Source organism: Dipodomys merriami, unplaced genomic scaffold, assembly GCF_024711535.1.
Source record: "Dipodomys merriami isolate MVZ:Mamm:240054 unplaced genomic scaffold, mDipMer1.0.p SCAF_233, whole genome shotgun sequence".
Taxonomy (NCBI): Eukaryota; Metazoa; Chordata; class Mammalia; order Rodentia; family Heteromyidae; genus Dipodomys; species Dipodomys merriami.
In genome coordinates this window covers 1,665,902-1,680,079 of record NW_027203749.1, presented here as the reverse complement: position 1 = coordinate 1,680,079, position 14,178 = coordinate 1,665,902, and the positions used below count along the sequence as shown (strand labels likewise).

General features: G+C 35.5%; 1 pseudogene; it reads left to right on the top strand.

The window, feature by feature from the left end:
• Nucleotides 1–1,155: 1,155 nt before the first annotated feature.
• LOC138835358 (U6 spliceosomal RNA) lies at nucleotides 1,156–1,251 on the top strand (annotated as a pseudogene).
• The last annotated feature ends 12,927 nt before the right edge of the window (nucleotides 1,252–14,178 follow it).

The window sequence follows — 14,178 nt, the reverse complement described above, 5'->3', positions numbered from 1 at the left end:
AATTTATACAATGATATTGATTTTGGCACATAGAACCTTTTGCTGAGCCCATGGACTTTAATATTCTTGAAAAGATTTGAACTATTGTATCCCTTTTATCATGTAAATTGTTACCATTTTTGCTTAAAAATACATGAATTACTCTAGTTTCTTTTTAGACATTGATTTGTGCCTCTATTCAATGCTATTCAAGTAGACACCATTGACAAGCCATATTAATTCTTCATGAAGTTGATTTGATGCAATTATATGTATGTTTTCATATTCATGTTGTCTTCAAAGAAGAGTATGAACTTCTTGGGATGTATAGACTTGTCATGGGTTAACGAGGATGTTACTAAAAAGTCTATTGTAGCTTTGCCACTACTATCTGCTTTAATATCCACCACAATTTTAAGACTTCTTTATCTCTCTAATTTCTTCTTCATCTCTTCCTGTCTTGGTTTATTGGGATAATATAAAAGTGAATTACCTATAAAATTGTAGGTTTGGTTAGAATTCTTAGATGAGTTTGTTTATTAAGTACTCTTCAATGAACACATAGTAATGGTGGGAAGAGAGGAAAGAAGACAAGTTTATACACACACACATATATAATTTATTTATTTTTTTTACAGTCTTGGGGCTTGAAATCTGGGTGGGTGCTATCTCTGTGCTCTTCAGCTCAAGATAAGCACTCTACTTCTGGAGCCACAGTGCCACTTCCAGTTTTCTGGTGATTAATTGGAGATAAGAGTCACACGGACTTTCCTGTCTGAGCTGGCTTTGAACGGTAATCCTCAAATCTCAGACTCCTGAGTAACTCGGATTACAAGCATGAGCCACTGGCACCCAGCTTTAAGTTTATATATTTTTTAGGGACAGGTAAAGTGAACAAGTGCTCCCATGGGCACAGCCTGAACAGCTTTGCTGTTATTTATTCTCTTGTAAAATATACTCAAACATATATTAGTAACTACATTAATATATAACAATGTAATATATAACATATAATAGTTACATTTATTAGAGATTTTACTTATTTGATTATATTTGTTGTATAATCCATTGCTGAAATTTAACACTCTTTAACATTGTATAAACAATAAAGAAGGGCTGGCTAAAGCATCAACCTGCTGAAGGCAATAGAAAGCAATATCAAGTGCCTGTTACAGCAACACATACTGTGTACTAAAATTGAAATGATGCAGAGATTAGCATGGCTTCTGTACAAGGATAACAAACAAGTTGCTTGAAGCATTCCATATTTTAAAATATTGCAAATGTATGGCTATGTGGCAAGAAAAAACACCAATCAAATGTATAGAGCCAAACTCAATTTTTAGAAGTCTGGGACCATTTGGAATATAAAGAAATGCCTATATATATTTTAATAGCTCTTATGAGATTATTGTTTGTCTCCTCAGTCCATATGTAAGGAACTCATTTAGTATGCAGAGAACTTTTATAGTTGTAGGAGATATTGTGAGATATTTAACAGATCCCAGTTCAAAGTTTGATTCAGCATATCAGAAAGGTACTAGAAAATACCAAAAGTATGCAGAGGAGGAAGGAGCTGGAGTGATAGGAAAAGAGTCAATGGAAAGCTTTATTTCAAATCCACTCTCCTTTGTCTGAGTTCATACCCTTCTTTAAATTTTAAGTGTAGCCATGTAAATGAGTTCTAGCCATGTAATATTGTCAGCCTTATGATATGTCCACTTTTCAGACCCAGTCTATAAAACTCTCCTAACCACTATCCTTTCTCTTCTTGCAGTAGTGACACTGGAAACCAAGTATCAAAAGTAAGAAGAATCCAGGGAAGAATCCATATTCCTGCATCAAGAGAAGAGCTATTTGACTATCATGAATACCTAATTTGGACTTTAGTAGAGAAGAAAAAAAACTTCTGTCAAGCCACTGATTTTTTTTTGTTCTGCTGATCACCTTTATTATCATTATTATTATCTTTAGTTAAAACAACATAGCTTTCTAAAACAAAACTTAGTACATCGTGTTAACTGTTGGGAGAAGATGAAAAGAAAAAACCTCCCTATCCCCACTTCCCTACCCCATCCAAGCTGATGTCATAATTGCGAGTAGAATGGTGGTTACCAGAGGTTGGAGAAAAGAGCGAGAATGTGACCATAGGGGAAAGCTCAACAGCAAGTACCAACTTCTAGTTAGAGAGGATCAAGAAATTCTGGTGTGCCATTACAGAGATGGGTGATTTAGATGATGAGAATTTATTGGTTATTCCATGAAACAAGAAGAAAATAGTCTGAAATTTTTCAGCAGAATGAAATGTTTATGTTTTTCTGTTACAGAAGCCTATGTTTAGCTAATAGAGAACAGGAGACTGGAAAGTAGGGTGCAGAAAATTACAGACAGGAAAGACATCATGGAGGCAGAATATAACACAACTGGTGGAAGTGTAATGTTGAGCCAAAGGATCAGAAAATTAGGTAGTTGCAGTGTATAGAGCCTGAAGTAAACCTACGGAGGTTTAAAGGTAAGAAGAAGTGATACTATATCTTAGGATAATGAAGATTTGTTATAGTTTCTGTGTTGGTGGAGGTGACAGTGTATGGAGTGGAAAAATTATAGTTGAGGTCAGAGTGGAGGCAGAGATTTCTTTCCAGGAGAGGGTAGTTGAACACGTTGGCTGATGTTAGTGGTGATAAAGACATAGGCTGAAAAATGAGCCAGGAGAATGTATATGACTGTGGGAGCATTGAGGAAAGAGAAAAGGAATATAACTTTTAGGCCTATACTTAAAGCAGTGAGTGATCCTTTGCCACATGAGTTTGAGGCATAAAGAAAAGGAAAGAAATCATCATAGTATATAATATGTTTTACAAAGATAAATATCAGAACAGTTAACATCAAACTGGAGCAGCATTTATCATGTTCACAAATCCATTTTGTCTTCCTAGGTACACCTTCCTAGGTACCTTTTCCCAAGGCTTTCTTGGAGCAAGGCAAAATATGGTTAACTTCTAGACAAAGGCACATAGGTGTAAATGGTATATGTTATTTCCAGCTCTGTCTATAAAATCCTATATTTTATTCCCCAGCATCTGTTCTGTGGTAACCTCAGAAACTGCATCTTCTAAATGTTAAAATGAATATGGAAGACTCCTGTCTCTGTAAGTCATCATTTAGATGGATGAGAGCTTTCCTAATTAGCTATGCAACCAATTGAATTATGACTTAAAGTACAAATTAATCTTCATTGTTATAACCATGATGATTATGATGTGTGTATATTAGAATAGCCAATGACACAAATACTTTGTTATTCAGCAACTTTATGTTTAATGTAGCATCTGTTTGATGGATGGGGTAGCCCTAAAATCAAACTTCAATCATACTCTGGTGGAATATGGTTCCAATAGAATTTTAGAATCTTCTCCTGTTTACTCTCCTATTTTGGAATCTTAGTTGTTAAATTCTGGTGGTTAGATTTTAAAATAGAAAACTTGATGATGTATTTTGTCTGCCTATTAATTTCTTACTTGAAAAAGTCCTTTAACAGGTAAGAGAAGTGTAAAGTAAATAGAACTTGTTTCAAAATATCTTGTCTGGTATACTACTGGGTGTATTAACAAATATATTTTAAAGCCTCTCTTATTTTCCTTTTATTTGATGGCCAGTAAGATTTCTGGTACTGTTACATCTATGACTTCATAACCTGGAAATGTGATCAGAAAGAGAAAAACTTAGAAACTCATTCTACAACAATATTTTTATCCAAAACTTCATTGGAATTATGGTCTATGTGTAGAATGTAGAATCTTCCTTTATGCTTTAAGGTAAAAATCTGAAGTGAAAGAATTAACTCTGAATGTACTTTTGAAACCACAATATTATTTTCATTATAGATTGAGTAATAACAGGCAACATTCTTATTATAGAAACTAGGTAGAAGTGATCCCAATAAACTAGATTGCTGACATTAATTTATGTCACTTTGTGTTTCTATTGCATGAAATTTTAGTGTGCTGTAAAGTGGCAACTAAGATACAGCTTAAACATTTTCCCAATACGAAACTATATTCTTTTGTCATTTTTTGTGCTAGTGGATATTGAGCCAGGCAACTTGAGCATGCTAGATAATCACTGTCATTAAGCTACATCTCTATTCCTTCATATATTATATATGTATATACATACATATGTAAGATATATGAACATTTAAAACAGAAGCATCAACAAAGAGCATAAAAGTGAAGTGCATCTCAAAACCTACCAATAAAAAACTGATATTGTTCTGAAGTAGATTTTTATGCTGTCTGTATTTCCATACACACAATAGTCCTCAGACATATTTATAAACACACACATAAATAGAATCAAAATCTAGATATTTTTGTAACTTAAAATTTTACTCACAAACCTGAAATGTGGTTGTCTCATGTCAATAAATAAGAATCACTAAAAAACTATGAGATAATCTTTTGTATATAATATATAATATAACTAGTGTAAAACACTGAGGTTTCTAGTTTTTCACCATTGTGAGAAATATTTCCATTAACTAATGTGTATAAGTTTGTTTTTTTGTGAATAGTGTAAATTACTATGGTGAATTTGCTTAGAGGGAGGCAAACACATTTAATATTTCTAAATTTAATATTATTAGAAAGAATATCTATTATGGCCAATGCATAGGAAAGGCAGTAGAGAGGGTAATGCCTACCATTAAAGAAACTGAAATGAATAACTATAAGTGAATGAACTATAAGTGAAAATAACCTGAAGTAAGTGACTGAATTTGTTTTGTTTTTAAAAGCTATTCTGATTTCTGTATTCCAGTGTCAGACAAGATTTACTGACACACAGGAAATGAAACTAATGTGTAAATGTAGAATAGGTAGAAAGACAAGAAGAGATTTTTGTTGGAGTAGGATAACTGCATAACTTGTTTGCATTCAGTCCTCTTCTCTTGCTCTGAGAGGATCTTGTGGAATCTGAGATTACAACTGCTTTACTATTAGGATTTGTAAGGTTCTCCATTGAGTTCCTTATATAGTCTATCTGAACTGTTAATTTATTTCTATGCCCCTACTGAAGAACCTAGTAGCCTTTACTGTATTCATTTCCTTCTCTTCTTTTTTCTGCCTGTGTTAGTTGAAAAGTACTCTGAAATGGTGAGTGAAAATTTGGAGAAGTTCTAGGGTTGAGAGACTAGGTTAGAGAATCTCCATTAGTAAGAGTAATGCTAAAATGTGTTCTGATGGAACCATTGACAACAAGGAAAACAAGTTATCTGGAGAACTAAGGGATCATCACTTCAAGGGTTGTCTTTTGCTTTCCGAAGGTCTGATGTATAATACCTCTGCTCTGTGTAATGCTTTTCAGATCCAGGCTCTCTGTTTTGTGGCTTCCAGGGCTATATTCTAAAATGCCTCCACTCAGAAGAGACACATATTTTCTCTTGCTTATAATTTGTTTTGCTTTCAGCCCATGTTCACATGATATCAGCCTTATTACATGGAGATGGGGAAAGTGAGTTAGCATACAGTAAGTATGACTGTATGTAGAAGTCAGGCCTGGAGTCACTTCACATCTCTACAGCTAACTGGTTTGTGATCGTGACAAGATTGTCAATGATTTAGTACCTTAACATTCTCGCTTATAAAATAAGGATAAGAATATGTCTTTTCTACACAAGATTATTTCATAGTTTTTCAAAGTGATTCTTATTTACTGACATAAAACAACCACATTTCAGGTTGTTGAATAAGTGACTATATGAAAAGGCCAATAGCATATTCTTAAGAAGTGAACCCAGGTGCTGGTGATTCACATGTATAAGCTTAGCTGCTCAAGAGGCTCAGTCTAAGAATCAGGGAGTTTGGAGTAGAAAAACCAGTGAGATTTTCACCTTCAACTAATCAGCAAAGTGGTGGAAGTGAAGATATGGGTCAAGTGGTAGAGTAGCAATCTTGAGGAAAAAAGTCAAATGAGAGCTTGAGAATTCTAAGCCATGAGTTGAATCTCAGTTCTAGCTAGCAGAGGGGGAAAAAAGGGATAGCTGCTAGTATTAGTGGTAGTTGCACTGGTATAATAGTATCCTCAATCAAGGCAATTTACATAAAGAATACAGAGAATACCTTTAATTGGTACAAAGAATGTGTATAGGAATTTGAGAGAGTCAGACTTTCAGTAAAGTTGAAAAAGTAACACTTCATTAAGAAAAATGCATTTGAGTAGGATCCTGAAAACTTTGCTCTCTTTTCATTAAATCTGTGAAGAAAAATGCAGTTTGCAGAGTAGGGGGCCAGAGGGAACAAGTCTATTGCTGAAGAAATTTGGTGAATTTTGACCTGAAAAGCAATGCCAATTAAGACAAATAACAAACTGATAAAAGTTACAAATGAGGGCTAGGGACTTGGCTCAGTATTGAGTGCTTGTTTAGCAATTACAAGAGGTTAATCCCCAGCATCACTCACACAAAATACTACAATTGAATAGTCTATGATTTATAAGTAAATAACTGTGGTCCTGGTTTTTTTTTAATATGGGGAATGTACTGTTCAGATGGGAGAGAACCTTGTCCATGCCAGTAAAGAGCTCTTCAGAATTAGACCTTCCCTATTCTGAACAGAGAAGCAAAGAAGCTTTGGAAGAGTGGAGTTTATAGTTTTCTGACACTTTGAAGCACATCAATAGATTTATTTATTTATTTCTCAAAGGGAGAACTTCTCTTAGGTCATTTCTCAGGACATAAGGAGAATACAAATTACCCTGCTTCCGGAACCAGACTTATTCTCCCTTTTTATTTATTTCAGAGCTCAGTTTCTGACATTTGTATTTGTTTTTTATTTGGGGGCTTGTGAAATCTTATCTCTTTGGTTTGCTTGACTTAATTGTCTGTTTTAGGTCATGTATCTGCTTTGTTCCCCTGATTTCGAGGTTTCCTATGGAAGTTAACTCCTGCTTTGAGGAACCTCTTGGCCAAACAAAGCCCTGGATTCTCTTTTTAGCTTGATCCCAGGAGACCCTCAAGCTATTCCTGCGACTTTTGGGGAACAGACTGATGGCAGGAACTGTGGTATAATCTTTAAGACTGAATATGGGGACAGACCAACTCTATTCCAAATTTATGTTTATCAATGAATGCTTGAATGATCTTATGTAGGACACTCAGCATATGTATGTCTCAAACAGTCTTATTTAAATACTGATGATAATAACCATAGTACCAGCCTCATAAGGTTATTGTTATTTCTTTGAGGTTGATTTTTAATTCAAATTTCATTAATCAGTCATTCTAAAAGGAAGGATTTTGTTTCTTCAATTGAGATATGTCACAGTGCTCTAATGTACTTTTTTTGTTAACTTGTGAAAGAGGGCAAACAGATGCTTTAATATTAGTTTCAATAGTTAAACATTACTAAACTGGTTGCTTTAATTTACAGTCATGAGTAGCAAACACTTTTGTTGCAAGCAATTCTAATGTTTGGTTGCATATGAAAAGACAATCAGCTAACCTGTAATTCTCTCTTTATGGTTTAGAGAGGCCTAAATTGCATATTATCACAGGGCAGGCATGAGACTCCAAAGAGCTGAAAGACATGTTGATTGCTATGGTGCTCATTTTCTCCTGGATGAAGATCAGTCTGATATTGTCCTAGACCTTAAACCAGGAAAATACTGTCTTCTCAAGCCTCTTCTTTATTCTCTTCCCTTTCTTTCTGTAGTATATTGGTATCATCCAATGCTTTTCTATTTTCTGATTGTTCAACACAATATTTAGAACAAAGTTTTGTACTGAGTTTCAGAAAGTATGACAGAAGCAGTGGTCCAGACAAGGTCCACAGAAGGGATCTGATCAAAGTTGTATGGCCTGAGATGGATTCAAGCTGAAATTTCAACAGTTGGATCATTGCTTGCCATACTGATTATCAAATTTGGTTGCACAATGAAATCACCTGTGTAGTTTGAAAAAAGAAGTCTGGGTAAGTGAGAAGGGGAAATTAGGAATCTCTGGTTAATATACTTAGTACTTAGGTAGAGATTTTTATAATTTTATAGTTTTCTTATGATTTATTAATTCATCCCTATCCTCTGGATAATGTACAGTTGCTTTTCAGAGGGTTTAGAGCTATAGGGAAGCTGTGACTTTTCTCTGAAAGGACACTAGTTATCTACTTAAAATTTAGATTTGAACTGGTTTCTATTGTGGTTGGAAGAGTGTTGCCCTTTGATGCTGACATTACTGTGCCCTTTGGAGATCATGTGAAGTGAGATAAGCCAAGCACAAAAAAACAAATACTGCATAAACTCACTCATGCTAGGAATTAACAAATTCTCGGAAATTGAGAATAGAACAGTGATTTTATAAGAGATAGAAGATAGGAATGGGAATAGAGAGATGGAAAAAGTTTGGCCAGTATATACATAGTTATAATTCAGTAGTAGAAGTAAGTTATAGTGTTCATGGCAGGGTGACTATGAAAATATATACTTCATGTTTGCAAAAAAGCAAGGAGAGGAGTTTGAATGCTTTTAGCAGAAAGAAATGATAACTATTTGAGGAGACAGGGTTACTGCGATTTGAATATTGCACAATGTATACATTGTATTTAACCACACAGGACCTCATAAACATGTATAGTTTTCAGCTGACAATTAAAAAGTAAAGATATATATATATATATATACATATACATATACACATATACTTACATATATATATATATATATATATATATATGAAATATTGGAAAGAAGATTATTAGAAAGAAGATCTACAAAGTTTTGGGCCTGATTAGAGTACTCCTGAGTCTGTATTGAATCAACTGGCCATATGGGATATTGAGTCATAAAAAGCCTTGAAAGTCAGTAAAATCAAATTTAATCTAGTCATACTCAAAAGTCATCATTGGGATTTCTCACCCTAGCAAGAAGGATCTATCTCTTAGGCACTTAGGCTCTCCTTTCTTTTGATTTTAGGGTTTTCTTAAAGTCTTTTTTTTTCTTTTAGGTAAGGTCTTAAATTAGCATTGTCTGGATTGGCCTTCATCTTCTAGCCTCCTACCTGTAACCTCTCAAGTAGCTTGGATTACAGGTATATGCCATTACATAGAGCTTCTTTTGTGAGATAGGGTTTTCTTAACATTTACCAATACACCTTGAATATTTATTCACTCATTTTTATTTCCTCATCTTTATTCCCCATCTTCTGAATTGTGGGATTATAGGTGTGTGCTAACATAAATGACTCTATAATCACTCATTTTGGGGGGAAGTGGAGCGATGTAGTGAATGCAAGGTAGAAAAATTGATTTGTGATTAGGGATGATTACTCAAGACTAGTGCTTGGGGATTGACTAAACTCTTAGAGATGTGGAGAATTCAGAGGTCTTAGACTATAGGTATGGAAAGAAAATTGGAAGAAGAATTTCACTGACTTGAATCAGGCACTATAAATCTAAATACAATAATAGTCATATGATGAGGCCCAGTGATGTCATATGAAGCAATGGAGTATAATGGTGGCTGTGAAGTTTCAGGATATCTAGACTTCAGGCTAGGTAGTTAGTAAATAGATTTTTTCTCATGGACGGGGAATTAGTTAGAAACTGATAGGATATACTGTGACCTGAGCCCCTTCAAATGCTCTGAGATTGTATATAGACCTTAAAGTCATCAAGCAACTCTAGACTCCAGCTGTGCTATGTTCACAGGTGGGAGGGAAAAGGGTAGGAAGTGGAGTAGAGGAGGAGGAAGAGTATAGAGAGACAGACAGACAAACAGGACTCCTTTGTAGCATTCTTAATAAAGCTCAAATGGAACCAACTTGACTTCTGACACTTCCCAAGTCTTGTTGAGATGTTTGCTCTCTCACAATTAGTTGCCCTTTATGGTTTCCTACCAGCACCTACTTGGTGATTCTGTCAAATAAATTAATTTTTGATAGTGTAACAGCAATATGAAAATTTTTGTAATAACTTATTTTTTAACTAGTTGTATATTTGTAATATTAGGGGTTTTTATTGGGATTTTTCTATACATACATGAAGTGTAACTTCCTCTACAATATTACAGAAAATTCTGTGGAGGGGACAAAAAAGATGATGTAGGAGATTCTGTGGAATGGGATGGAACTAAACTGTATTCTAAAGATTATTTACCTTGGATTTAACTATTATAATGATTGGTAGAACTAAAGAGTTCTGAGATTATTTATTTTAGGGAGAATCTTGGTGCTAGATACCACGATTGTAAACATTCAGATTATGGTCACATCTTCATATCTTAGAATAAACTCGTTTCCCTAAATTTAGACATTGTGCAAGGTTACCAGGATTCTTCTATCTACTTCATGTGATTTATTCTTTCTTCCTTGTTTTCTGTCTGCCTTCCTTCCTCCCTCTCTTTCTCCTTCCCTCCCTTCCTTCCATCTCCTTCCTTTCTCTCTCTTTGTGTCTCTGTCTCTTCACTCTATTTTCTACTTCTTTTTATTGTTACTTTAAAGGTGATTTACAGAGGGGTTACAGTTATGTAAGTCAAGTATTGAGTACATTGCTTTTTTCAATATATATTTTATTGTAAAAAAACTGTACAGAGGGGTTACAGATAAATGAGTAGGGTAATGAGTACATTTCCTAGCTCTTTTTTTTTGGGGGGGGTCCGGTCGTGGGGCTTGAACTCTGGGCCTGGGTGCTGTCCCTCAGCTCTTCAGCTCAAGGCTAGCACTCTACCACTTGAGCCACAGCGCCACTTCTGCCTTTTATCTTTTTGCTTATGTGGTGCTGAGGAATCGAACCCAAGGCCTCTGGCATGTAAGGCAAGCGCTCTACCACTGAGCCACCTTCCCAGCCCATAACTTAATTTTTTTTTTGCTTATGTGGTGCTGAGGAATCGAACCCAGGGCCTCAGGCATGCAATGCAAGCGCTCTACCACTGAGCCACCTTCCTAGCCCCGAGTACATTTCCTATCAAGCATTGTTACCTCTCCTTTATTATTCAATTACCACCTCTCCCCTGCTCCCCAATTCCTCCCTCCTCCCTGAAATTGTAAAGTTCGTTTTCAATACAGTTTCTTGTACATCTCATTGTTACACTGAATCAACCTGTACCCTTATTTAAGCATTTTGTTATATCCTTTCTCCTGCCTAAATTATAAAAATGTATATACAAGATGCAGGACACCAGAATCAGATACAGTGAAAGCAGGTGTTGTAACATGGGGAAGAACAAACAAAGGAAACAAAAGAATCACATAGTGCATTATGTTGTTAAAAACATTAGCAAGAAAGAAAAAGAAAAGCACTCGTGTACCTATCTTGGGGTTCATTTCCCTTAACATCATCTTACATGATCATATGCACAGAGCTTTTGAGCTTTTTTTTTTTGTCCTAGACATGTACTAGTTATTTCAAATAAGGGAAACCATGGGACCTGTGTTTCTTTGGGCATGGATTAATTCACTTAATATAATTTTTTCCAAGTCTTTCCATTTCCTATCAAATGGGGCAGCGTCAATTCTTTCCTTATTTTCTCCCAGTTTTTCCATCCTGATCTCCCTCCCCGACAAGTTGTATAGTTTATTTTCAACATAGTGTCTAGTAAGTACCATTGCTACATTTGTGAACTCTGTGTCCCACCATTTCTGTGCTCCCCCAACAGATAAACTTACATACAAGACAAAAGGTATAGAAATAAAAAAGAGCAACAGTGGAGATGTAAACAAATAGAAAAACCAAAAAAGCAATGTAGCATAAAACCTCTTGTTTCCATTTCTTTGAGTCCATTTTGATAAACATCATTTTATATGGTCATAAGCACATAGCTATTGAGAGGTCTCACTGTGTGAATGTCTAGAGTCCTGTATAATTTATCATGTCCAAGTGTATTATTTTGTCTTTTACTATCCAGCTTGTTTACTTGTATATTTATAGATACTTCCTAGTTATGACAAATGAGGGAAACCATGCAACCTATGTTTCTTTGGGTCTGGCTTACTTTGCATACTATAATTTTCTCCCAAATCTTCCCATGTCCTTATGAATGATACAACATCATTCTTTCTGATGGAAGCATAGAATTCCATTGTGTACATACCACATTTTCTTGATCCGTTTGTCTTTTTTTTGCTTAGGGGCACAGCAGACAAATGGATCTTGTTTCTTTTTTTTTGATATAAGGCCTTACTAGATACAAAGTCTTACTTTGTACTCAATTCTCAGGTTTCCTGGTGCTGGATTACCTGTTAGGTTTCTTGAACAGGTAAAAAGATCATCCATTAAGTAATTCTAGAGATAAAAGTAGACAATATGTTGTGTCCTTGCTGCTATTGTCCATAACTTCCAATTCTAGGATCAACATTAATAAGCTTATCTAGTCTTTGGCCTATCTGACCACCAATTGTTATTTTTCACTATAAAATTGATTTTCTTTAATATATTTTCATCATTTCATAATTAATAAATGGTGAAGTCTTATTTTTATTGTCCAGGTGATATATAGAGGAGTTACAGTTACATAAGGTAATAAGTACATTTCTTGTCAAACTTGTTACCACTTCCCTCATTATTATTCTACTTTCCCTCTCCCTCCAATCCCCCCACCCAAGTTGTACACATTATTTCCAACATATTGTCTTGGGAATATCTCTGTTACATTGGTTCCCCCCTTGTCTTTGTCCCCCTACCATTCTGTTTTTCCCCTTCCCTTCCTTAATTCAGATAAACATATACAATACCTGGGTACCCAAGTCAAATACAGTGACAACAGGGGATATAACATAGGGGGAAGAATATTCCAAAGAAACAAAAAATCACATAGTACCTTAAAAAACAACAACAAAGGAAAACAACTTGTATCCATGTTTTGGAGTTCATCACTTAGCATCATCTTATCTGGTCATAGGTATATAGCTATTGAGATGTTCTGCTTATTTTGTGCAAATAAGGGAGACCATGGGACCTATATTTTTTGGGGTCTGGCTTACTTAATATGATTTTTTCAAAGTCTCTCAATTTCCTTACAAATGGTGCAGTGTCATTCTTTCTGGTGGAAAAATAGAATTCACACACACACACACACACACAAACACACACACACACACACACTACATTATCTTGATCCATTCATCTACTGTGGGACATCTGGGTTGATTCCATATCTTAGCAATGGTGAATAATGCTTCGATAAACACAGTTGTACTGGGAGCTTTAGTGTGGCCTTGTTTATGGTAATTTGATTAAATAAATGCCCAGAAGTGGGACTGCTGGCTCATAGGGCTGGCTGGCTATGTGTAATCTTTTGAGGAACCTCCATACTGCTTTCCAGAATGGTTGAATAAGTAAGTTTACACTCCCACCAAGAGTGCAATAGCGTTCCCTTTTGGCCACATCCCCTCCAGCATCTGTTGTGAGAGTTCATGATTCTAGCCATTCTAACCTGGGTGAGGTGGAATCTCAATGGTGTTCTTCTAGGGGCGGGCAGTAGGGGTAGAGCTACCTCCAAAGAGCTGCTTCCAAAAACTTTTCTGTGAGAAGGAGTGGAAATGTCTTTTGGGGTACTCCCACCTTTCCCTTGGTTTTTCAGGCCATCTGTTATCTGCATCCATCCGTGGTCAGCAGGATGAAGATTTCTGATCCTTGTCAGTTCCCATTGGTGGTGAGTAGAAGCCACTTGTGCTCTGTTTCTGGCACCTTTTTCTCAGGCTCGGTCTGCTGCTATGGTGGCAGTCACAGATGCTGCCACCTCAGTCACTGGCATGTGCTCAAATCTGTCTCCTTAAACAGGCTGCCTGAATTTTTCCTCTCTGTACTATAACGGCTCACTTGGTGTGACTCTCTAGCTTTGGGTTTTTCACTGGAACACTAAAACTGCTTTCTTCATGAGGTCTCAGTTAGCCCCCAGCTACTCCTCAGCCATCTTCGAAGAAGTCTAAAAATTTTTATTTTGAATAAAAAGCAACTTCAGAAGAAGATGTATAGTACTGAATACAGTTATGCTTCAATGCTTTCTCATTAGCCAAAGCTCTTACTTGGTCTTTCCATCTATTAAAATAAGCATCTGTATATTTTGAGGTAAGATTACTGTGTTCAGATACACACACACTTATATATATATGTATATATACATATATAGTTATATGTGTATGTGTATGTGTATATGTGTGTGTATATATATATATATATATATATATATATATATATATATATGTAGAAATCC